At 50.4% G+C, this 26,452-nt stretch overlaps 1 pseudogene; it reads right to left on the bottom strand.

Annotated features, from left to right (window-relative positions):
* Nucleotides 1–23,462, bottom strand: part of LOC103640091 (uncharacterized) — a 42,290-nt pseudogene extending 18,828 nt beyond the window's left edge.
* Between the last annotated feature and the right edge of the window lie 2,990 nt (nucleotides 23,463–26,452).

Genomic DNA, 26,452 nt, shown 5'->3' with positions numbered 1-26,452 from the left:
CAACTACCTTGACGAGCGGAGTCCTCTAGCGCCGCACCTGCAAGTGTCCCCTTGGCCCGCCAACTTCAGGGTAGGTACCTACCCCAAGTACAACGGTAGCACTGACCCAGCACAGTATATCATGAGCTATCAAGTCGTCGTTGCATCATCCGGAGGGGACGACGCCACGATAGCCAAGTCATTCATCATCGCCCTCGAAGGTCCGGCTCTCACCTGGTACACCTGGTTGCCCCCGTTGTCCATCGACTCCTAGAGAAGTCTCCGGGACAAATTTCTGCTCAACTTCCAAGGGTATCGCCCAGACACCGATGCCTTGGCTGAATTGTCACTCTGCAAGCAGCTGGAAAGAGAAACTCTGTGAGAGTACTACCACAAGTTTCTGACTCTCAAGTCACAACTGCCTTCGGTTGATGACCAAATCGCCATTCACTACGCCATCAGTGTCCTTCGAGCTGGCGTCCTTTACAGCCACTGCATCTGGGATCCACCCAAGAACCTCCAGGAGCTGTATCAGCTGTTCAAAAAATATGCCAAATCCGAAGAGCTCCACCAGCGCAAGGTCGAGTCCCAGAGGAAACCCAAAGACCCTCCGCAGTCCAGCCGAACGTGGACGAGACCTTCGCAGTTAGACTCCGACCGGGACGACCGCAGTCAGCAGCAGGTGCACAACATCGCCAACCAGCACCCCGCTGGTGAGGCCCCTCGCCGCCAAGATTATCCCCCCTAGGGTCGCGACAACAGAACTCGTGGTCGGGGCCGAGGACGGGCACAACAGCCGCGCAGATTTTACTGCTTGTTTCACGGCGAAGACTGCACGCACCCAACAAGGGACTGCCTAGAGACGAAGGCCACCAGAGACAGGATGTCTCGGGCGCAACCAGCCGACAACCCAAGAGTTGTCGCGTACACTTATCAACAACTCCCACAACCATACAACCACGGCCCCGCTCAGCATCCACCCAACCACGCCTACCAACATCACCAGGAGGTACAAATCGTACCTCCTCCACTCCCACCTCCACACCCGCAACAGCCAAACATCCACCACCCAAACCACCCCAAGCACCAAAACAAGAAGACTTCGCCGATCAGCCGTATCGCAGAGTCATTCACATGATCACTGGGGGGTCCAGCGTCGACTTCGACACGAAGCAACATAAGAGGGACCACTACCGCAGCATCAACCACGTCGCCGTCACTGGTCCAGTCGTGCAGACAAAGTGGTCCCATGTGCCATTGACCTTCGACGCTAGAGACGTCGACCTACGCAGCGCACCCCACATCGACGCCATGGTCATCAACTACAGCGTGGCAGGCTGGGACCTGCACAAAGTCTTAGTTGACCACGGCAGCCAAGTGGATATCATTTTCCTCCATGCCTTCGACCGCATGGGCATCAGCCACAACTTACTTAAACCTTCGGACAACCCACTGTATGGCTTCGGCGGCAAGGGCACCTTTCCTATTGGCAAAATAGAGCTACCCCTCTCCTTCGGTGTAGCACCCAATGCACGAAGTGAGCAAGTCACTTTCGACATCGTCGACATGGTGTACCCGTACAACGCCATAATGGGTCGGGGCTCCATCAACAAGTTTGAGGCAGCAATTCACGGACTTTACCTGTGCATGAAGATCCCGGGTCCGCAAGGCGCGATCACAGTTGTTGGAACTTGCTCTCAGTCGCAAGGGGGGCCAACAAGGGTGAACAGTGACGTTAACAGGGTTCACGCGCTATATGGCAATAGCTCTGTTAATCTGGCCACTCACGGGCACTGTGCGGGGGTATTTATAGGTATCTGAGCGCCCAGCGCCTTGTGTTAAGGACGCATGTGCCCTCAGCCACCTAAGTTATCCCCAGAATATTCCCATAAAGCAGGGTTACAGACTGTAATTACAGGAATGCCTTTACAAATTAGGCCCGTAACACGCGCCGGCCACGCAGGGCCCGTTACAATGGGCCGGATCACACGTGGGCCTCTGAGCTGGACGAGGCCGCACGGTGGGATGACGCCGTCGCAGGCCTTCGTCTGGTGCTGAATAAAGCGAAGGGTGTCCCTGCCCGTTTTGTCTCCGTCGGACCGGCGACTGCAGCGAGGGCATCGAGCGAAGGGTGGCGTCTTTGCCTTCGCCCCAACAACAGTCTACGACAACCAGTAGGCCGCGCGCAACATAGAAAGAGACTTCGTTCCAGGACAAAGGAACATACACTGCCTCACGGCGCAGCGCGAGGTCCCCGAGGCTACCAGCCCAACCGCCAAAGAGCATGAAAAGGCACAGCTGCAGAGCAACGATGGGACCAAGACAGTTCCCCTTGACCAGGCAACGCCCAAGCAAACGGTCATCATAAGCGAAGACCTTACCTCGCATGACGAGGAGAGACTCATCTCCTGTCTGTCCAAAAATAAGGACGTCTTCGCCTGGTCCGCCCTCGACCTGGTCGGAGTCAGTCGCACTATCATCGAGCACAGCTTGGGCATCGACCCTTCGTTGAGGTCGAAGAAGCAGAGGCTCCGCAAGATGTCTGATGAGAAGACAGAAGCCGCCAAGGCCGAGGTACACCGCCTGCTTGAGGCCAACTTCATCGAGCCAGTCGCCTACCCTATGTGGCTCGCCAACGTAGTCATGGTGCAAAAGAAGAGCGGCAAGTGGCAGATGTGCATTGATTTCACCAGCCTCAACATGGCCTGCCCCAAAGATAATTTCCCGTTGCCTCGAATCGACAGGATCGTCGATAGTGCGACCGGGTGCGAAGTCATGTCACTCCTTGATTGCTTCTCCGGCTATCACCAAATTTATATGGAGGAGGAAGACAAGGCCAGCACTAGTTTCATAACACCCTTCGGCACGTATGGCTTCATCAGAATGCCGGAGGGACTCAAGAACGCTGGGTCCACATTCTCTCGCTTCACCAAGACAGTGCTCGAAAGCCAAGTCGGCAGGAACATATTCACATATGTGGATGACATCGTCATCGGCAGCAAAAGCAAAGAGGACCATCTAGCAGACCTCGCAGAAACATTCGCGAACATGCAGGACGCACGACTTTGCCTAAACACCGAAAATTGTGTCTTCGGCGTTCGCCAGGGGAAGATACTGGGTTACCTGGTGTCGCACCGTGGGATCGAAGCCAACCCGACCAAGATCCAGGCTGTGGCGGAACTGCCCGAATTATTCCAACTTAAGTGCCTAAGTCCCGCCTTAGAGGCTAGACCACACTTAAATGGGAATAACCCGTCAATCCCTCGGATCTAGTCCGACACGGCCACTGACAGGATCAAGTACCACAATCTCACTCGAAGGTGAGTCACAGAGCAAATACAATAAAGCATAAAACCATACATGTCAGAGTATTAAATTATTACATCACCATCATCATCATCGGAGTTTTTGCAAAAGTAACCGTCATTGTTCGAAGTGCAGCGGAAATAAACTAACGGTAAATAAATAGAGGGATGGGGAAGCCTGTCCCATCACTCCTCATGCTCCTCTTCAGCCGAGGCAGGGTCCCACTCGACAGTCCAACCCGGTGGTAAGGTGGACGGCCAAGTTATTCCAGCAACCATTTCCTCCAGAGAACCTGTAAAAAATATTGCCACAAGCAAGGCTGAGTATACTAATACTCAGCTAGACTTACCCGGTGTGAGGAGTCTACTCCTCTACCTCTAGACATGCAGCTATTTGGCTGTGGGGTTTGGTGGCCAAAAGCACTAGCTGAGTTTCTAAATCAAGATTTTAACTTAGTCAAAATTAAGTGTGACTCTCTTAAGGCTAAAAGTGGACTATCTACTCATACATGGTAGCAAGCATTATTAGCAATCAACATCTTATCTCAACTCACCATACTTCCACTTGTTACTCAATGCAGTACAATGGATCAAGCAGTCTCATTAGCTGCGAGAAGCAGACGATTCGAATCGAGTTTTTATCCTTGCAAGGTAAACCTAAACACACGATATGTAGGGGCACTCCGTCCCCACACACATCAACCGTCCCCATCGATTCCCTGGCAACAGATCAGGGCTCACCGCCTTGGCGTACAATGCCCCACTGACCCCGACTGGCCGTCGTGCAGTGACCGCACTTGTACCCACCATAACCGGAATGGGAGACCTCGTCTCAGGTCGCGTGAGGGGATATGTCTGCGGGCAGGTTCACTCAGGTACTAGGCTTACCGATTTACCATATTTCTCGGTATGTGTTTAGTACATTCAAACGCTTGACACAGGTATCCGCACGTTAATCCTTATTCCATTTTCCATCCCGTGAACAACCAATCCCCATGGATTGTTGTCCACCAACTAGTATCATGACAGTGTGAAAGTGGGTACAATCAATTTCCTGATCTCGCGCGAGTGCTAGAAAAATCACTCGTCTTCTACCGAGATCCTAATTAAATAAAGCAACTATTCGACCTGTCATACTAGTATTCATTTCAAAAGGATTCCTGAGATCATGCAACTAGGGTTTCAAACAATTCCTACACCTAAGTGCACAATCAATCCTACAATCATTAAGTGAAGTAAAATAGCATAAGTAACAGGTTATGCATAAAACCGGGGCTTGCCTTCCAAAGCAGTGGCAGGCAGGTCCTCTGGCGCAGGCTCGGGTGCTGGATCTGGGGCTACCTCCTGAGCAGCTCCTTGCTCCGGCACGAGGATGTACTCTCCGTCAGCAAGATTACAGTCTATCGAAATGCAATGAACATGTATGTCATGATTATGCAGGATTCAATAATATTATGCTAAAGAGAACTAGGTTAAGAAGTAATTTAGGGTTTCTTAGTCATGTGGGGCTTCTAGTGGTATATATATATATAGACTTATTACCTTTTAGGCTTAGGTTTTCCTTTAGGATAACATAGTGGAATTGCATTGTCTTTATAGAATTCAGTAGACAATTTACAAAGGTTTTAGTATGACATTAATTTCCCTTATTCATTTTCCTTTCTTTAATTTCCATTTAGGGTTTCTAGTGTAGGTTGAACTACGACAGTGTTTTAATAATTTCCAAAAATTCTGTAAAAATTACAGTGGTTTGTCATTTGCTATTCTAACTGGTTTTCAGAATTTGAGGCTTAAAGTACAAAAGCTAGACTTTAAACAAAAATAACAATAGTTAGGCAAAATGGGCCACCTTACACTACACCTCTTAGTTAGGGGTGGGTTCTGTCCTAAAGGTTATTTTTGCTGGTATCCCATAGTATTAATAGGCTTCTGTGCTAAAAATCACAGAAAACTAAAGGGTGGTTATTTAGTTATGATTTTCTTAAGTTTAATGTCAAAAAGGCACTTTCTACTACATTATTATTTGAAAAATGTCAAACAGCAGATTTCCTATTTTTCCTAAGTTCTTATTAATAAAACATTAGTTATCCCAAGGGTGGGGGTGTTTTTACTTTGGGGTTATTTTTGTAGAGTTTTTCTAAGTTTCACTTGTTTTATTAAAACAAAAGGGATCCTACTTATTTTATACTAAAACAGGGTATGATATATTTCTCCAGTGAACTATATTGAATAAGTATCCTAACAAAAATAGAGGTACTCTCTGGTCCATTAATTAAATTACATTTTCTATTTTCCTTATCCTTAAGCATATTATAGAATAAGGGGTAAAAACTAACTTAATGGAGTGGACAGAGAGGTTTAGCATTTTTAATTGGTTTAGTAGGTAGATACAAACTTCTCAAAATTTTTCTAACCCTTGTCAAATAGTGCAACTAATTTTGGCCCTATTATTAAGCTTTTGGTCAAAACTATAATTAAATCAGAGCTTTAAAGTTTTCTATAGTACATAGGGGGTTTTATATTTTTCTTAAGTAGGTTACATTATTTAGAGTCTGACAAAATTGGTTTGACCAAATTTGGATGATTTAAACAAAAGTTATGCATTTTCAAAGTCTTTGTCCAAATTAAAAACAGATTTAATAAAGGTTTTCTGGAAAAACAGTTTACACCGAGGTCCCTGGGTTTAAACTAAATCCACCTTCGCAAATCTACCCCCACGCCACTATTCCCCTGTGTCTCTGACATTTCACAAAACCCCCTGACCTTCTCTCCCTCTCACCCGCAGTCCTTCCCCTTATGCAAACAGTAACCGCGGGAAAGAAAAGGGCGGCGCGGCTTACCGGCGGCGAGGGAGGTCCGGCGAAGGGTGGGGTTGGCTCGGGGAGACTCTGGCGGTCACGTCGAGGTACGACTTGACGTCGGGGATGGCCGGAATCGCCCGGTCCACGCGTGCAGACGGGGGTCCTCGTCAGCGGCGAGTATACCGGCCAAACCACGGCGAACTGGTTCAATCCGAGGGCATGGTGAGCTTCACGGGGTAATGTAGCGACTGCGTGCACAAGGAATCGAAGGATGGTGGAGTGGTTTACCCGGTCCACATACTCCGGCGGGGTTGAGAGCTCCGGCGAGCGTGGACTGGCCTCTCCGGCGAAGCAAACTCCGATTCCTTGCTCGGGGAGCTTCACGGAGGTGTGCACAGTCTTCTCCGAGGGCTGGACGGGGTTGGGAATGGCTCCACTGGCCGGTCTACGGTGACAGAGGGATTGGGCGGCCGCGGACTCGCTGCGCACGGGCAAACGGCGACGAGCTCGACTCCGGTGAGGTTTGAGGGTGCACGGAAGGGTACAATCTAAGCCTGGGAGGGTTTTATAAGCGCGGGCGCGGGCCAGGGCGCTGGCTTGGCTCGGGCGCGGCGCTGGGCGTGCGGGGGCGCGCGTGAGCGTGCTCTGGCGCGGGCAGAAGGCGTCGAACACGTGGAGGTGTTTTTCTTCCAGTGTTCAAACGTCTCCAGAGATCGCAAACGTGCGAATCTCGCCATGAATCCGGCGCAGGCCTCTTCCTGGCACCTAGGGCTATCTCACATGTGTGAGTTCCAATGGAGGATACGCCCTAGATCAGGAGATAGACGGGCGCCAAATCTGGCTTGTCTCACTGCCCACATTGCGACAAAACTGATGTCAAGAGCTGTCAAACGTCCGAGTCTCGGTCTCCACTTTTTCCAGGGGGTGCCTCAAGTGGTATACCACATTTTTGGTATAGAACCCAAGTGGTTTTGGCGCCATCTTCAAAGTGAACACGGTTGATCTTTGGGTTAGGGTTAAAAATTGACTTAGAGGGAAATAGAGAGCTCTAGCTCTCTCTCCACTTGGAGATTTGAATTGGGGTTTCTCTAGGGGTCTTTTTGCAACATTTCCCTCCCCTAATTGATGGTTGTAAGATTGCTTAGGGTTTGGGTAAAAGTTACACATACTTTGCATACTTGATCACCCTCTTCCCCCCCTTGCCTAGGGTTTTGGAAGACAGGGTTTTAAGAGAGGTCTAGGGTTCTTCTCCCCTCTTATCCAAAGTAGTAAGTGAGAAAGGATTAGAGTAATGCTTCTCATGTCATTGGTAACTTTATTGGCACTTGATCTCCAAGTTCTCAAGTGTTGCCCTAAGCCTTTACCCCTTGTGATCACAGCTTCTAGTGCCAAGGTGGGCTCTGGCCAAGGTAACACCTGGGGTGTTACAGCCCTCCCCCCTTAAAGGAATCTCGCCCCGAGATTTAGGTAGAGTCCCTTGGAGGGTGCTTGAAGGTGTGCTGGTGTTGTTTTCCCCTTACTTAATTTCTCTTATTAACTGCTCTTCGATTGTCATCCTCTTTGCAACTTCAGAAGGAAGCCCTTCTTAAGTTAAATCCGCAACTTAGACTATCCTTGTTATCTAAGTTTTTCTTATAATTGAATTCAAAGGGCAGGTGGGGGTGGGGTTTTGGGGTTACATACCGACTCCTTTGGGCAGAAGGTCGGGGAAGCGAGAGCGTAGAAAATCCTCAGTCTCCCATGTAGCTTCTTCTGCTGAATGGTGACTCCACTGAACCTTATACATTCTGACCGACCTTGCCCGAGTTGATCTTTCCTTCTGATCTAATACCTTGACAGGGTACTCTTGGTAGGACAAGTCTGGTTCTATCTCAATGTCTGGTTCTGGTAGCACCTCAGTGGGTAGACGAATACATTTCCGTAGCTGAGATACATGGAACACATTATGAACTGCTGACATGTGAGGTGGCAATTCCAATTGGTAGGCTACGGGTCCACAACTTGCCTTGATCTCATAGGGTCCAATGTAGCGAGGGGCTAACTTGCCCTTGATCCCGAATCTCTGAACACCCTTAATGGGTGATACCTTAAGATAGACATGATCTCCCACCTCAAACTGTAGAGGCTTCCGCCTCTTATCATGATAGCTCCTTTGTCTGGCCTGAGCAGCTTCCAAGTTCTTGGTAATAACCCTGACCTTTGCCTCTACCTCGAGTACCAAATCTGGCCCAAAAATTTCCCTTTCTCCTGCTTGAGACCAATTTAGTGGGGTCCTACACCTTCTCCCATATAATGCCTCAAAAGGTGCCATCTTCAGACTAGACTGATAGCTGTTATTGTAAGAAAACTCTGCCAAAGACAGACACTTGTCCCAATCCTTTCCATAATGTAGTGCACATGCTCGCAACATGTCTTCCAAAATCTGATTCACCCTTTCCGTCTGGCCATCGGTTTGAGGGTGATATGCTGAGCTTCGGATTACTTGGGTCCCGAGTGATTCTTGCAGCTTCTCCCAAAAGCGTGCCACAAACAGTGCTCCTCTGTCAGATATAATGGTCTTTGGAATACCATGCAATCGCACTATTTGATCAACATAAATTTCTGCGTACTTCTCTGTCTTGTGGGTGGTGTGCACTGACAAGAAATGAGCAGTCTTGGTCAACCTGTCCACAATAACCCAAATAGAATCATGGTGCCTGGAGGTATTGGGTAATCCCACTATGAAGTCCATGCAAATGTCCTCCCATTTCCAAGATGGTATGGGAAGGGGTTGCAAAGGGCCTGCTGCCTTCAAGTGACTAGCTTTAATTCTCTGGCAGGTTTCACATTCGGATATATACTTGGCAATTTCCCTTTTCATTCTAGTCCACCAATATAGAGATCTGAGATCATGGTACATCTTGTTGCTACCAGGGTGCATGGAGAATTTGGAGAGGTGAGCTTCATCTAGTATCTGCTTTCTGAGCTCAGGGTCCTTGGGAACAACCAATCGATCTCCAAACCATAGAATTCCCTTGCTGTCCTGTCGGAAACACTTGTATTTTTCTGCCTTTTGCTTGATCATATCCTTGATAACCTGAACACCCTTATCCTCAACCTGTGCCCTGACTATCTGTTCTTGCAATGTGGGCTCCACCGAGATATAGCTTAGGTTACCCGAAGAAACAACTTCCAGGTTCAGCTTGCACAACTCATCACACAGGGTGGTCACTCCCACATCCATGCTCATACAATTGCACTGGGCCTTTCTGCTCAAGGCATCTGCCACAACATTGGCCTTACCAGGGTGGTAATGCACTTCCAAATCATAGTCTTTAATTAACTCCAACCATCTCCTCTGCCTCATGTTCAGATCTGCCTGAGTGAAAATGTACTTGAGACTCTTGTGATCAGTGTAGATGTTACAGTGAGCTCCCATCAAATAGTGTCTCCATATCTTTAGAGCATGAACTACAGCTGCCAATTCTAGATCATGGGTAGGGTAGTTCTGCTCATGGGGCCTGAGTGCTCGGGAAGCATAAGCAATCACTCTATTCTCTTGCATCAAGACACATCCCAATCCGGTACCAGAAGCATCACAATAAACTTCAAATGGCTTGGTGTTGTCAGGTTGAGCTAGCACTGGGGCTGTTGTCAAATGCTGCCTCAAGGTATGAAAGGCATCTTCACACTTTTGGCTCCACTCAAATTTGACTCCCTTCTTCAACAGTTCAGTCATTGGCTTGGCAATTCTGGAGAAATCCGGAATAAATCATCGGTAATACCCTGCCAATCCCAGAAAACTCCGAATTTGCTTCACTGTAGTCGGGGGTTTCCAATCCATTACCTCTTGCACCTTCTCAGGATCAACTGATATCCCATCCTGAGAAATTGTATGACCCAAGAATTTGATCTCCTTCAGCCAGAACTCACACTTACTCAACTTAGCATACAACTGATGATCACGCAGTCTCTGAAGTACAGTATGCAAGTGTTTGGTGTGCTCGGCCTCATTCTTGGAATAAACCAGAATGTCATCAATGAAAACGACCACGAACTTGTCTAACTCTGGCATGAATACTGAGTTCATCAAGTACATAAAATAAGCCGGGGCATTGGTCAGCCCAAAAGACATCACCAAAAACTCATACAGCCCATATCTGGTAGAGAAAGCCGTCTTGGGAATATCGCTGGCACGGATCTTGATCTGATGGTATCTTGAGCGAAGGTCTATCTTGGAGAATACCTTGGCTCCTACCAATTGATCGAACAGAACATCAATGCGGGGCAGTGGGTATTTGTTCTTGACAGTCACCGCATTAAGAGGGCGGTAGTCAACACACATCCTCAAACTCTCGTCCTTTTTCTTCACAAATAATGCTGGACATCCCCATGGTGGAGTGCTTGGACGAATAAACCCCTTGTCCAACAATTCTTGCAATTGCTTCTTCAATTCTGCCAATTCCGCGGGAGACATCCTATAGGGTCTCTTGGAGATAGGAGCAGTCCCGGGTTGCAATTCGATGGCGAACTCAATATCTCGGTCAGGTGGCATCCCTGGCAATTCCTCCGGAAAAACATCCGGGTAGTCACGGACCACTGGGATCTTTTCCACTGGGGATTCTAACATAACAAAAGCACAAGATTGGGTACAACCCTGGTCAGGCAAATACAGTGTAGTCTCACCACAGGTTGGTGAGTGCACCTCAATGGCTCTAGCCGCAATATCCATCACAGCCTGATTTCTGGTCAACCAGTCAGTTCCCAATATAATATCCACACTCTCCAAACCCAAAATGAGGAGGTTGGCTTTAATTATCAGACTACCAAACTTTATAGGCACATTCTTGTTAATTTGGTAAGTGGCAACCCTGCCTCCTGGGGTTGAAATTGTGATACCTCCATTGGTGTGGTGAAAAGGCAATTGGCACTTGGCACTAAATTTTGCACTGATAAAACTATGCGATGCACTAGAATCAAAAAGAATAATAGCAGGATAATTCAAAACTGTAAAGATACCAGTCATGACGGGTGCTCCCTCTGGAATATCAGTCATGGTGGTGAAGTTCAGCCTGCCCTGCCTCACTTGCACCTTCTGTCTCTTGCCTTGGTTCTGATTGACATTCTGTCCCTGCCTCTGCTGGTTCCTGGGGCAATTCTTGGCATAATGCCTAGTGTTGCCACATGTGAAGCATCTGTTGTCATTTGGGTGGCGGTACTGCTGCTGCTGCTGATTGCCCCTCTGAGCTGGAAATTGGGTGCGGTTGGGTGCCGGCTGCTGCTGCTGCTGAGGTCGGATCACCCATCGCCCTTGCTGCTGCTGGGGTCCCCTGCCCTGGGTGTCGGACACAATCCTGAAGCGCTGTGGCTGAGCTGAGGGTCCTGCCACAGGGGTCTTCCTCTTCTTCTCTGCCTGTCTAGCTGTAATGCAGTCCTCCTGGGAGATAGCCATGTTGACCAACTCATTGTAACTGTTGGCCCTGACGGTGTTGAGACGATCACGGAGCTTAGTGCTGAGCCCCCTCCTGAACCTATCCCTCTTCTTCTCATCTGTATCTGCATGGTATCCCGCATACTGGCACAAATCATTAAAAGCCTGGGCATACTGCAACACTGTCCTGTTGCCCTGAGTGAGTGCCAAAAACTCATTGAGCTTCCTGTCCATGATCCCGGCTGGTATATGGTGTCCTCTGAAAGCTGCCTTAAACTCCCTCCACTCCACCTCTCGGTCCTCTGGCTGCATAGCAAGAAAATGATCCCACCAAGTCCTTGCGGGTCCGCGAAGCTGCTGGGTGGCGAACCTGACTTTGGTGACCTCTGAGCAAACTCCATGTAGCAGTGGGAATTTGGATTCCACCACTCGCAGCCACACATCTGTGTCAAGTGGGTCCTCCGCCCTTGTGAACAATGGAGGCTGGGTGCTAAGGAATTCTTGGTATGTAGCCGCCGCGGGGTGGCGCTGATGGTCTCCACCACCATAGTGCTGAGGTGGTGGCTGACGTTGAGCCAGCTGCCTTAGGATCTCATTCTGCTGAGCCATGAGCTCCTGCAGAGTGGGAGGTGGTGGCGGCGGTGGAGGAACGCGCTCGTTCTGGCCACGACGCTGCCTCCCGGCCATCTGAAAAAACCACATACATACTTAACACCACCGTTCCAAGTTCAAGATTTTATCACGGAGAAAAAGTTAAGACAACATGATAGACTCCGACTTCAACAAAAGGATTTTAAAGAGGCATAAATTTTTCCTTCCCAAATTAAACTGAATACAGCATCCATCAAACAAGCTCCCAAGAGAGTTTAGCATGATTACATCAATTTGCTCCAAAATGACTCAACTCTATCTAGCCTAGTACCCCAAGGGTGCAAAAGCTAAGCTACCTGCGAGGAGTCCGACTATCCCACTTCTAAGCCTATCCTGAACACCTAGTGAGCGAACGAAGCAACGCTCGACTCGGGGGAAGGTGGTCTTCCCGAGCCAGCAGTGTCCACACTGGAGGCAGGCTCATCTCCTCCCTCAATGTCGACGTCCTCGTTTGCCTCTTGGTCCTGGATCTCCTGGTGATGCATGTCCAGGTGCTCGTTAGCCTCAGCAAGCTGCTGCTGAGTGTTAATGAGCTGATCCTCTAGAACCTCGATGGTGTTCTCCCTGGTGCCTACCAGCTCCTCCAACTCCTGAATATCAGTGGATAGCTGCTCCACCTGCAAATCCTTCTCCACCATTTCTTGGGATAAATCAACCACGAGCTCCTCTCTGTGATCCAACGTAATCTTTGTTGCCTCCAGCAGTGCCATCAAATGGGACATCGCCTCACCGCGCATCACCTGCAGACGGTACAGAGCATTCATGCACCGTACGGTTAAGTGCGCAGTCTGTCCTGGGTAGATGGCCTAGATATCCTTGGCATGCTCCACCCGATCCTTCCACATTGGGTCGTCCTCCCTCTCAGCGGGGAACAAGCTAATGGGGTGGGTAGCCAGCTCCAAGGGATGGAATCCACAGAAAGTGGTCAATCCATGCAGTGCGATCGCCTCGATCGTGTCCTCTGCTCTGTATCCGAAGGACTCAGAGTCCAAGGAGCGCCAGCCTGGCTGCAGGGGATGAGGCTCCAAAGTCATCCTCACCCTACAGCGAGGCACTCGGTGCTTCTCGAACTGCTGCACCGCGTATTGCGGGGGTGTCGCGTACCCGGCCCCCTGAAGTACCTCCCACAAAATGCGGGGAAAGCCCTCTCGTGCAAGTCCATCAGTGTGGGTCAGTGCATTTCCGTCATCGGAGGATCCGTGGGAAGTCATCTGTGTACGGTTAAGCGTAAGTAAAAGAAAGAGAAATAAAAAAGAACAAAGAAAAATAAAACTCAGCCCTTCTCTAGTTAAATGAAAAGGCACTGGAGACCTAGTTGGTTGTTATCTTGTTTTTAAGTCCTTTACTCAGTTATCCATTTGCTTAATTATGAATGCATGCATGCTCGTCCTGAACGACCTCACAACAAGGTAAAAGGAATAGGGAGAAACCCCCATCCTGTAAAGGTGGCCTGTAGGGCCTAGTTACTTAGCCACCTAGCTACCCTTTTATTACCCTAAGGCTTCACGTCCTAGGTCTATCCTGCTCGTCCTACTATCTATCCAATATTGTTTCTATCAAATTTTACTTGGAAAATTGATGGTATTTACATTTTATTGATTCCTCTGTGGTGGTACAAGCTCCGATACCAGCTGTGGCGGAACTGCCCGAATTATTCCAACTTAAGTGCCTAAGTCCCGCCTTAGAGGCTAGACCACACTTAAATGGGAATAACCCGTCAATCCCTCGGATCTAGTCCGACACGGCCACTGACAGGATCAAGTACCACAATCTCACTCGAAGGTGAGTCACAGAGCAAATACAATAAAGCATAAAACCATACATGTCAGAGTATTAAATTATTACATCACCATCATCATCATCGGAGTTTTTGCAAAAGTAACCGTCATTGTTCGAAGTGCAGCGGAAATAAACTAACGGTAAATAAATAGAGGGATGGGGAAGCCTGTCCCATCACTCCTTATGCTCCTCCTCAGCCGAGGCAGGGTCCCACTCGACAGTCCAACCCGGTGGTAAGGTGGACGGCCAAGTTATTCCAGCAACCATTTCCTCCAGAGAACCTGTAAAAAATATTGCCACAAGCAAGGCTGAGTATACTAATACTCAGCTAGACTTACCCGGTGTGAGGAGTCTACTCCTCTACCTCTAGACATGCAGCTATTTGGCTGTGGGGTTTGGTGGCCAAAAGCACTAGCTGAGTTTCTAAATCAAGATTTTAACTTAGTCAAAATTAAGTGTGACTCTCTTAAGGCTAAAAGTGGACTATCTACTCATACATGGTAGCAAGCATTATTAGCAATCAACATCTTATCTCAACTCACCATACTTCCACTTGTTACTCAATGCAGTACAATGGATCAAGCAGTCTCATTAGCTGCGAGAAGCAGACGATTCGAATCGAGTTTTTATCCTTGCAAGGTAAACCTAAACACACGATATGTAGGGGCACTCCGTCCCCACACACATCAACCGTCCCCATCGATTCCCTGGCAACAGATTAGGGCTCACCGCCTTGGCGTACAATGCCCCACTGACCCAGACTGGCCGTCGTGCAGTGACCGCACTTGTACCCACCATAACCGGAATGGGAGACCTCGTCTCAGGTCGCGTGAGGGGATATGTCTGCGGGCAGGTTCACTCAGGTACTAGGCTTACCGATTTAACATATTTCTCGGTATGTGTTTAGTACATTCAAACGCTTGACACAGGTATCCGCACGTTAATCCTTATTCCATTTTCCATCCCGTGAACAACCAATCCCCATGGATTGTTGTCCACCAACTAGTATCATGACAGTGTGAAAGTGGGTACAATCAATTTCCTGATCTCGCGCGAGTGCTAGAAAAATCACTCGTCTTCTACCGAGATCCTAATTAAATAAAGCAACTATTCGACCTGTCATACTAGTATTCATTTCAATAGGATTCCTGAGATCATGCAACTAGGGTTTCAAACAATTCCTACACCTAAGTGCACAATCAATCCTACAATCGTTAAGTGAAGTAAAATAGCATAAGTAACAGGTTATGCATAAAACCGGGGCTTGCCTTCCAAAGCAGTGGCAGGCAGGTCCTCTGGTGCAGGCTCGGATGCTGGATCTGGGGCTACCTCCTGAGCAGCTCCTTGCTCCAGCACGAGGATGTACTCTCCGTCAGCAAGATTACAGTCTATCGAAATGCAATGAACATGTATGTCATGATTATGCAGGATTCAATAATATTATGCTAAAGAGAACTATGTTAAGAAGTAATTTAGGGTTTCTTAGTCATGTGGGGCTTCTAGTGGTATATATATATATACATAGACTTATTACCTTTTAGGCTTAGGTTTTCCTTTAGGATAACATAGTGGAATTGCATTGTCTTTATAGAATTCAGTAGACAATTTACAAAGGTTTTAGTATGACATTGATTTCCCTTATTCATTTTCCTTTCTTTAATTTCCATTTAGGGTTTCTAGTGTAGGTTGAACTACGACAGTGTTTTAATAATTTCCAAAAATTCTGTAAAAATTACAGTGGGTTGTCATTTTCTATTCTAACTGGTTTTCAGAATTTGAGGCTTAAAGTACAAAAGCTAGACTTTAAACAAAAATAACAATAGTTAGGCAAAATGGGCCACCTTACACTACACCTCTTAGTTAGGGGTGGGTTCTGTCCTAAAGGTTATTTTTGCTGGTATCCCATAGTATTAATAGGCTTCTGTGCTAAAAATCACAGAAAACTAAAGGGTGGTTATTTAGTTATGATTTTCTTAAGTTTAATGTCAAAAAGGCACTTTCTACTACATTATTATTTGAAAAATGTCAAACAGCAGATTTCCTATTTTTCCTAAGTTCTTATTAATAAAACATTAGTTATCCCAAGGGTGGGGGTGTTTTTACCTTGGGGTTATTTTTGTAGAGTTTTTCTAAGTTTCACTTGTTTTATTAAAACAAAAGGGATCCTACTTATTTTATACTAAAACAGGGTATGATATATTTTTCCAGTGAACTATATTGAATAAGTATCCTAACAAAAATAGAGGTACTCTCTGGTCCATTAATTAAATTACATTTTCTATTTTCTTTATCCTTAAGCATATTATAGAATAAGGGGTAAAAACTAACTTAATGGAGTGGACAGAGAGGTTTAGCATTTTTAATTGGTTTAGTAGGTAGATACAAACTTCTCAAAATTTTTCTAACCCTAGTCAAATAGTGCAACTAATTTTGGGCCTATTATTAAGCTTTTGGTCAAACTATAATTAAATCAGAGCTTTAAAGTTTTCTATAGTACATAGGGGGTTTTATATTTTTCTCAAGTAGGTTACATTATTTAGAGTCTGACAAAATTGGTTTGACCAAATTTGGATGATTTAAACAAAAGTTATGCATTTTCAAAGTCTCTGTCCAAATTAAAAACAGATTTAATAAAGGTTTTCTGGAAAAACAGTTTACACCGAGGTCCCTGGGTTTAAACTAAATCCACCTTCGCAAATCTACCCCCACGCCACTATTCCCCTGTGTCTCTGACATTTCACAAAACCCCCTGACCTTCTCTCCCTCTCACCCGCAGTCCTTCCCCTTATGCAAACAGTAACCGCGGGAAAGAAAAGGGCGGCGCGGCTTACCGGCGGCGAGGGAGGTCCGGCGAAGGGTGGGGTTGGCTCGGGGAGACTCTGGCGGTCACGTCGAGGTACGGCTTGACGTCGGGGATGGCCGGAATCGCTCGGTCCACGCGTGCAGGCGGGGGTCCTCGTCGGCGGCGAGTATACCGGCCAAACCACGGCGAACTGGTTCAATCCGAGGGCATGGTGAGCTTCACGGGGTAATGTAGCGACTGCGTGCACAAGGAATCGAAGGATGGTGGAGTGGTTTACCCGGTCCACGTACTCCGGCAGGGTTGAGAGCTCCGGCGAGCGTGGACTGGCCTCTCCGGCGAAGCAAACTCCGATTCCTTGCTTGGGGAGCTTCACGGAGGTGTGCACAGTCTTCTCCGTGGGCTGGACGGGGTTGGGAATGGCTCCACTGGCCGGTCTACGGTGACAGAGGGATTGGGCGGCCGCGGACTCGCTGCGCACGGGGAAACGGCGACGAGCTCGACTCCGGTGAGGTTTGAGGGTGCACGGAAGGGTACAATCTAAGCCTGGGAGGGTTTTTATAAGCGCGGGCGCGGGCTAGGGCGCTGGCTTGGCTCGGGCGCGGCGCTGGGCGTGCGGGGGCGCGCGTGAGCGTGCTCTGGCGCGGGCAGAAGGCGTCGAACACGTGGAGGTGTTTTTCTTCCAGTGTTCAAACGTCTCCAGAGATCGCAAACGTGCGAATCTCGCCATGAATCCGGCGCAGGCCTCTTCCTGGCACCTAGGGCTATCTCACATGTGTGAGTTCCAATGGAGGATACGCCCTAGATCAGGAGATAGACGGGCGCCAAATCTGGCTTGTCTCACTGCCCACATTGCGACAAAACTGATGTCAAGAGGTGTCAAACGTCCGAGTCTGGGTCTCCACTTTTTCCAGGGGGTGCCTCAAGTGGTATACCACATTTTTGGTATAGAACCCAAGTGGTTTTGGCGCCATCTTCAAAGTGAACACAGTTGATCTTTGGGTTAGGGTTAAAATTGACTTAGAGGGAAATAGAGAGCTCTAGCTCTCTCTCCACTTGGAGATTTGAATTGGGGTTTCTCCAGGGGTCTTTTTGCAACATTTCCCTCCCCTAATTGATGGTTGTAAGATTGCTTAGGGTTTGGGTAAAAGTTACACATACTTTGCATACTTGATCACCCTCTCCCCCCCCCCTTGCCTAGGGTTTTGGAAGACAGGGTTTTAAGAGAGGTCTAGGGTTCTTCTCCCCTCTTATCCAAAGTAGTAAGTGAGCAAGGATTAGAGTAATTCTTCTCATGTCATTGGTAACTTTATTGGCACTTGATCTCCAAGTTCTCAAGTGTTGCCCTAAGCCTTTACCCCTTGTGATCACAGCTTCTAGTGCCAAGGTGGGCTCTGGCCAAGGTAACACCTGGGGTGTTATACAGGCTATTATCAACATGACGCCCCCGTAGTCAGCCAGAGACGTACAACGACTGACTGGCAAATTGGCCGCCCTAAACCGATTCATTTCCAAGTCCACAGATAGAAGCCTACCTTTCCTCAAAACGCTACGCGACGCAAAGGACTTCGCATGGGGACCAGAGCAAGCGGCGGCCTTCGCATCTCTAAAGCAGCACCTGTCAGAGCTGGCAACTCTTAATAGCCCCAACCCTTCGCTACCCCTGTTGCTCTACATCGTAGCTTCGCCACACACGGTCAGCGCAGCGCTGGTCCAAGAGCAGGACAGGTAGGGCACAACAAGGCAGTGTCTAGTTTATTATGTCTCCGAAGTACTCACGGCATCCAAATGCAACATGACGGAACTGGAAAAAATTGCCTACTCAGTCGTTATGGCTTCGCGCAAGTTGCACCACTACTTCGAAGCGTTCAAAGTACAGGTCACCTCGGACAGGGGACTCGGCGAACTATTCAGAAATCCGGAGGCGTCTGTCCGGATCGCCAAATGGGCAGCCGAGCTCTCCGGCTACCATATCACCTTCGAACCCAGGACTGCCATCAAGTCACAAGTCCTGGCAGATTTCATCGTCGACTGGACAGGGCCAGCAGCGCAGCCAGACGTCTACAGAGAAGGTGTGGACCATCCACTGCGACGGCGCATGGTGCCATGCGGGGGCAGGCACAGCTACAGTCATCACGTCACCCACAGGGGCCAAGCACAGATATGCAGCACGCCTCAGCTTTGCTTTGGAGTCCGACAGGTGCACCAATAATGTAGGAGAGTACGAAGCTGTCATCCTCGGCCTTCGCAAGCTAAGGGCACTTGGTGTCACTACCTGCATAATCAGAACAGACTCCAAAGTGGTTGCCGGCCAAGTCGAGAAAGATTACGCAGCAAAGGACCCTGCACTTATGCAGTGTCTCGCGATTGTCCGCAGTCTCGAGAGACAATTCAAGGGCTTTACCTTGCAGCACGTGGACCGAGCCAAGAATGAGGAGGCCGACGCATTGGCCAAGGCAGCCGCCAGAGGTGAGGCCCTGCCCTCCGACGTATTCTACCATGTCATTGGCACGCCACCTGTCCGCAGCCCAGAGGGCCTCCAAATAACCAACGACACAGAGGGCCACCGCATAGTCAACCTCATTATGACCGAAGACTGGCGGGCACCAATAACCCTGTTCCTGCAGGGATACTACCATCCAAGCGATATCAACGAGGCCAAGCGCCTCAAACACCAAAGCCGGGACTTCGCACTCATCGAGGGACAACTTTACAAAAAGGGGGTCAGTCAACCCATGCTTAAATGCGTCACCGAGACCGAAGGCATCCAGATCCTGCGCGAAGTCCACAGCGGAACTTGCGGCTCTCACACAGGACCTAGGGCCCTAGCCGCCAAGGTGATCCGTCAAGGCTTCTATTGGCCTGCTATGATTTGCGCCGCGAATCGGGTGATGAGGTCCTACGAAGCCTGCCAGAAATTTTCTCCACGCTCGGGAAACCCTTCGCAGTTCACAAAGCTAATAGCCCACACGTGGCCTCTTCAGCGCTGGGGCCTGGACATTGTCGGGCCGCTACCCACGGCCCAAGGGAACCTCAAGTTCACCTTCGTCGCCGTCGAGTATTTCACCAAGTGGATAGAGGCAAGAGCAGTATCCACGATAACATCGAAGACTGCCCAGAAATTCTTCTGGCAAAACATTGTTTGTCGATTCGGAGTCCCGTCCGAGCTCACAGTTGACAATGGCAAACAATTTGACAGCCAAGACTTCAGGGACTTCTGCTTCTCCATTGGCACCAAGCTTGCCTTCGCCGCAGTGTACCACCCACAATCCAACGGCGTCGTGGAGCGTGCCAACGGCAAGATTTTCACGGCGATCAAGAAAATGTCCTCGATGACAAGAAGGGTAAATGGGCCGACCTGCTACCTGAAGCAGTATGGGCACTGAACACGACTGAGTGTCGGGCGACCGGATTCACTCTCTTTCGCCTCCTATACGGATCAGAGGCCATGACCCCGCAGGAAATCAAACATGGGTCCCCGCGGACAAGCGCTTCAGCAGTACCCGACGTCGACGAGCTAACCTCCAAAGAACTCATCGACAGAGACCACGTCTTCGCCCTGTAGGCCCTCAACAAATACCAAGCCCAAACGAAGGCCTGGCGCGACCACGCAGTCGTTCCAAGAGAATTCAACGAAGGGGACCTCGTACTTGTCCGCACAACCCGGACAGAGTCACGGGGTAAGCTGGAGCCAAAGTGGGAAGGACCATTTATCGTCAAAACGAAGTCGTCTCCCAGCGTGTATAGACTAACAACGCAATCTGGCGAAGACCTGGAACATTCCTGGAATATAGATAATCTCCGCAAATTTTTGTTTGAATCCTCAGGGCCATCACGCCCTTGTAATTCACCAAACATCATTATTCCGGCCCGCACTCTTTTCCTCCCGGGGGGTGAGGTTTTTAATGAGGCGGAGCCATGCAATATACCCGCAAAAATCCCCCGCAAAAATTAAGACACAATATGTCGAAAAAGACCGCATCGACGGTCTTCGGCATTCGACCACACCAAAGTCACCGCGAGGGGCAGCGCTAACTACCCTCGCGTGTGACACTCCGCGCAAAAGTCGCCTAAGGGTGCAGCCAGAATCTCCGTGCAAAAGTCGCCTAAGGGTGCAGCCGGACTAGCACAACAAGTGCGTAAAATCGAAGTCTTCCTTAAAAGACTATCCGTGCAAAAGTCGCCTAAGGGTGCAGCCGGACTAGCACAACAAGTGCGCAAAATCGAAGTCTTCTTCAAAAGACCATCCGTGCAAAAGTCGCCTAAGGGTGCAGCCGGACTAGCACAACAAGTGCGCAAAATCGAAGTCTTCCTCAAAAGACTATCCGTGCAAAAGTTGCCTAAGGGTGCAGCCGGATCCTCCATGCAAAAATCAACTACGGGTGCAGCCAGACCAACACAATAAATGTGCAACATCAAGTGCACAAGTCGCCTACGGGCGCGGCCGGATCAGCGAAGGCACGCAGCCTTATCATACAAATTATAGTTACATACATGTAGCGAGGGCATCACACATTACATTGGCTCAACCTTCAGGATGATACCCATCTCCCTGTAGTTGAATAGCATTATCCTCAATTCATCACCCTCAAACAGACTTTGCAGCTCTCCCTCACCTACACTCGCCCCAGCCGGCGAGGCCAGCAATTCCTGCTTGCCAGTCTCGTCCACACGAAGACGACCACCCTCCACCTCACCACGATGACGCCTATCACTTCGCGACAACTCACTCACTCTCTGTTTCGCCACCGCCCTTTGTCGCCTATGCCCAGTACTCGCACCCGGAAGATCCTCATCACCCATTACACGCGGAGAAGCCTCCGCCGCAGCCACATCCAATGCTACAAAGTAATCCAAATCCTCATCCGATGACTCCTCTGTCCACACAATCAAACTCCCAGAATCATCAGACTCAAAACACTTAGACACAGAATCATCAGAATAGTCTTCAGCAACCACGGTCGAAGCCGCCACAAAATTAGCAGTGTCAGTAGCGGTTGCGTGTGCAGGCCCAAAATCCTGAACCTGCGCAGCAACCAAGGTTCAGTAACACAGACAAAATTTACAGACTCCCCAACAACTACTCAGCCACCTGCGAAGGCCCAGTCGCGGCCATGGGTCTTCGGCTGCCGGCTCCACCACCACCTTCGGGGGATCTTCGGCCGTCGGCGCAGGGGCTGGCAAAGGGCCTTCACCGGCCACAGTAGGCGCGGGTGCAGCCGAGGAGCCTTCACCGGCATCCGAGGGCAGCACCGGGTTGACCTTAGCCTCGAGCGGCGCGCCGACCAGATCTCCAAGGTCCTCGACATCCTTGGCACGCGCCATCTGCAGCAACAGTACACTCATTCAGCAAAACCACACGTACCCACACATAACCACACAAAACAAAAGATAACCTTTACCTGCTCTCTCGCCCGGTCAGACCGCTCCCTAACCGCCTCCCGACCGTGTGGACCCCACATCCTATCGAAGAGTGCCCCCGTTGACTGCTTCACCACAGGGTCTTCGACCTTGAAAATTTCACGTTCAAAGTTCTCGTCTGATTGGTCGAAGACCTCGTAGTGTTTGCACCCCTCGCGGGACAACGCATTCATGGTCCCCTCGCAGGTGACGAGGGAGGCGAAGGACATGAAACCCTGCACAATAGTCGGGAGCACCACCAGCTCCTCCTGCAACCATTCGAGGAAGCAAAGGCCTACCTCTTGGTCGGGTACTTCGAAGTCTGCAGTCCACGCACCCAGATCACGGTATGCTTCCACGAGCTGCGCGTGCGTCCGCTTGACTTCCGAGCGCGCTGAGGCATCGGCCTTGTCCACGAGACTGCGCAGGGCGTTGAATCTCGCCTCCCACTCCTCGGCGCGTTGGCTGGCGAGACTGTTCTCCTCCCGTGCCACTTTAGCCTCCGCTCGCGCAGCCTGCGCTTCAGCGACAGCCTGGTTAGCCTCCCTCCTCTCCTCCGCCAGCCGGCACCGGAGGTCCGTCTTCTCGGCCTCCAAGGCGGCCACCTTCTCCACCAGCCTGCGGTTCTTGCTTTCCGCAGCCGACTTCTCCCGGACAGCATCCGCATGCTACGCCCGAAGACTCTCGACTTCGGCAGCGACGTCCATAGTCAGGACACCCGACGCAACACGGTCGGCGAAGTCGGCCGCCTGACAAAAACACATGAGACCCAAACCTTCATGGAAACAACAAACATCGAAGTCCAACACAACTTACTTGCTTCAGCTGTTGCGTCAGCTGCTGCGACACCTCCCTCAGCCGCTGGGACATGGTGCCCGCCACGTCCTTAGCGGCAGCGGCTGTTAGAATCTCGCCGCTCGTACAGAAGGCGGCCCACGGGTCCTGCGCGGCTCCCTTCGTCCTTACCACCGCCGATGGCGAAGTGGTTGCCACCGAGGGCGGGACAACAACCAGTTGTCCCTCACCCGACCCTGCAACATATCTCCGGTCAAAAAAAACTTACCAACAAGATAATCCTCGACATTGATATTCATGCCGAAGTCAGCAACACGTCTACCCGGCGAAGGCAGCTTCGCGGGCGATGGCACCTCCCGTCCTTTCGCGGGTCCGCCCGGGGGAGGCTTGGTTCCGCCAGAGGCTGCAGTCTTCGCGCCCGTAGACGCCTTGCTGGGTCCGGGGGCAGCCGGTTTTGCAGCCGGCACCGGCTTGCTACTGCCGGAGGCAGCAGCCTTCGCGCTCCCCCACGCCCTCTTCGCCTCGCGCATGGGATCTGCCATCCTGACGACCACCCGGCGCTTCTGCGCAGCGTCTTGACGGTCCTTGTTCATCACTGCCGACACAACAACAGCAATATTCCATCCGTAAGGAAACACCCTCAAGTCACGAGCCATGCGAGACGTAAAGAAGTCTTCGCCAGCCGCGCGGGGGATCAGAACGTTCTTGGGCCATCGACCCCCGGTAACCTCTAGCATCCGCGCCGAAGACTCCCGAAGCTCGGGCGAAGACATCCTTCCCCCGAGGGCTGCACACGTCCCCATCAACTCCATAGCAAAACTATCGGAGACCCCCAGTTCCCCCACCGCAGTACCCAGTTTTCTTTTCTTAGTGGCTGGGGCGACCTCCTGCGTAGGGTCTTCCTCAGTCACAGTCGCTGGCCCTTTCCTGCGGCGGTCGACAGCGTCATCCCCGGGATAACCGTCATACGGTAAGTGATTCAACTCGAAGACCCTATTCAGGCGGTCGTTGGATCCGCGAATATCCCAGCTCCGCAGGGCCTCCGTCCTCGGCACATAACGCCCCACAATTCGCACCGCCCCATCCTCCGCTTCACGCACGACCGCGGCAGGATCCCGGCCTCTCACATCCAAAGCAAAAAGTGGACTTCGCACTTTCCGCCCACCCAGGGAGGGCATCTTGCGAGGGCATACTTCGCCCAACGCCCATCCATGCGCCAAGGGCCACACCCCATACCCGATGAATTCCTCAACTAGATCGCGCCCACTACTCATACGGGCAGCGATCCGAAGGGCTCCTTCATTCTCATCATCCTTCGCTACATCAAATGGCCGGTACGCCACATAGTAATGGGAGCACATAATGGCCGCGGGGAGCCCTGGGTGGTCTTCGACTTCGGCCTCTGAAACATAGAACCAGTAATCCCACCAGTTGCCCCACTTATTACGGGCACAGGGAACCAACTCCATGACTTCCATCGAAGTCTTCCCGGACTTCAGCGTGAAAGTGCACGATCCAAATTGTGCAATCTTATGTCCAATTTTTCTTTTCTGCCAGTGCAGACAGTATTGCTTGGTGAAGACTTCCACCGAAGGCTGACTGCCATACGAAGTCATCGCCCAGACGTACTTCGCCAGAGCCACCACGACGTTAGGTGTCAGCTACGCCGCCCCCACCCCCTTTTATACACAGGACGCGACGCTTCGAGAAACCCGCAATCAAACAGTACGGCGTCCATCAACGGTCACATCAAAAACCCCCTCGGAACCACTTCGAGCGAGGGCAGCGTCTCCACCATCTAGCGATGTCTTTGGCACCAGATGACTTAGTCGAACTGGTCCCTCGGAGGGCAAATGTTGGGGCGAAGGCGAAGACGCTACCCTTCGCTTGATGCCTTCGCCAATCTCGCTGCACCAACGGAGGCAAAGCGACCGGCAATTTCCACCCTTCGTCCAACATGCTGCAAGACGAAGGCCTACGATGAGGTCGCCCCGTCCCGCGTCCTCGTCCAACACGAAGGCCCACATGGTATTCGGCCCATTGTAACAGGCCTCGCGCGGCTGAGTGTATTATGGGCCCGATTTCTAAAGGCTTTTCTGTAATGACAGTCTGTAACCCTGCTTTATGGGAATATTCCAGGGATGACCTAGGCGCCTGAGGGCACATGCGTCCTTAATCCAAGACGCTTGGCACTCAGGCACCTATAAATACCCTCGCACAGTGCCCTTGAGAGGCTAGATTAACAGAGCAATTGCCATCTCGAGCTAAAACCTTGTTCGTACTCCACTTACCCCCGTTGGATCATCTTGCCCTGGAGAGCAAGTTCCAACATCAGGCGCCAATGGATCCAGTAACCTTCTACTAACTATTTGGGCGCGTGCGGCAGGGTGGCGCGGTGAGGGCGGGCGAGCGCCATGGCCGCGCGCACGGCACGCCGGAAAGCCATGGCCGCGTGTCGGGGCCGCACTGCGTCGGGATAGGGGTCCACACGCTAGCCAGGGGGTCGCGCGAGCTGCGAGCATGGGGAGGAGGGAGGTCGGGGAAGGAGGGAGACGGGGAGGCTCACCGCGGGGAACGAGGGCGGCGTGGATGGACGGCGGGCGCGCGCGATGGAGCTCGGTGATCGTCGCGACGGTGATTTGCGTGGCGCGGGCCGTCTCCCTTCTTCGCGACAGTGGCCACGACCGTGCGGCGAGGGCGGGCGGGCCGCGTGCGGCGGCGCGACACGGCGAGGACGGGCGGGCGGCGGCGCGGCGGGATTGAGACGAGCGAGAGCGAGAAGGTGCGGGATGAGGCCGAGATGGACGATTAACGGGCCTCTATTTTCGTCGGCCTCAGTGAGGCCGACAAAAATAGTGGTCGGTTAATGACTTATTTTCGTCGGCCTGGCTGAGGCTGACGAAAATACACCACATTTTCGTCGGTCCAGAGGCCGACGAAAATAACTTCCGTATTCTTGTGGGCCTGCCCACGAAAATATTCCCCGGCCCACGAAAATATGCCACATTTTCATCGGTCACGAGGGCCGACGAAAATAACATTGTATTTTCATGGGCCGGCCGACAAAAATAGCCTAGCCCACGAAAATTTATGTGTTTCCTATAGTGAATGAAAAGAAAGACACATTAAAGTTGCAAATGGAGTACAAGTAGATGCTGAAGCTGTTGGCGACATTCCTCTAGAGCTTGCTAATGGCTTCATACTTGTACTTAGAGATGTTCTTTATGTTCCCTAATTACAGAGGAATTTGATTAGTGTATCATGTTTGGACAATGATGGTTTTGATTGTTATTTTGGAGATGGCAAATGTGAGATATTTTGCAATAAAGAAAGTGTCGGTCTTTGTTTTCAAAAGGAAGATCTTTATTTGTTATCACTTCTTGAAAATGTGAATTTTGTAAGTGATATAAATGAAAAAGTATCCTCATCTATGAATGAAAATAGAAAAGGAAAGAGAACTCAAGATGTGTCGTCAAAATTATGGTGCTATCGTTTAGACTACCTGTTGTTAGTCCTCCTATGGAAACAATGA

This window comes from Zea mays, chromosome 9 (assembly GCF_902167145.1).
Source record: "Zea mays cultivar B73 chromosome 9, Zm-B73-REFERENCE-NAM-5.0, whole genome shotgun sequence".
Taxonomy (NCBI): Eukaryota; Viridiplantae; Streptophyta; class Magnoliopsida; order Poales; family Poaceae; genus Zea; species Zea mays.
This window is presented reverse-complemented; position numbering and strand designations above follow the sequence as displayed.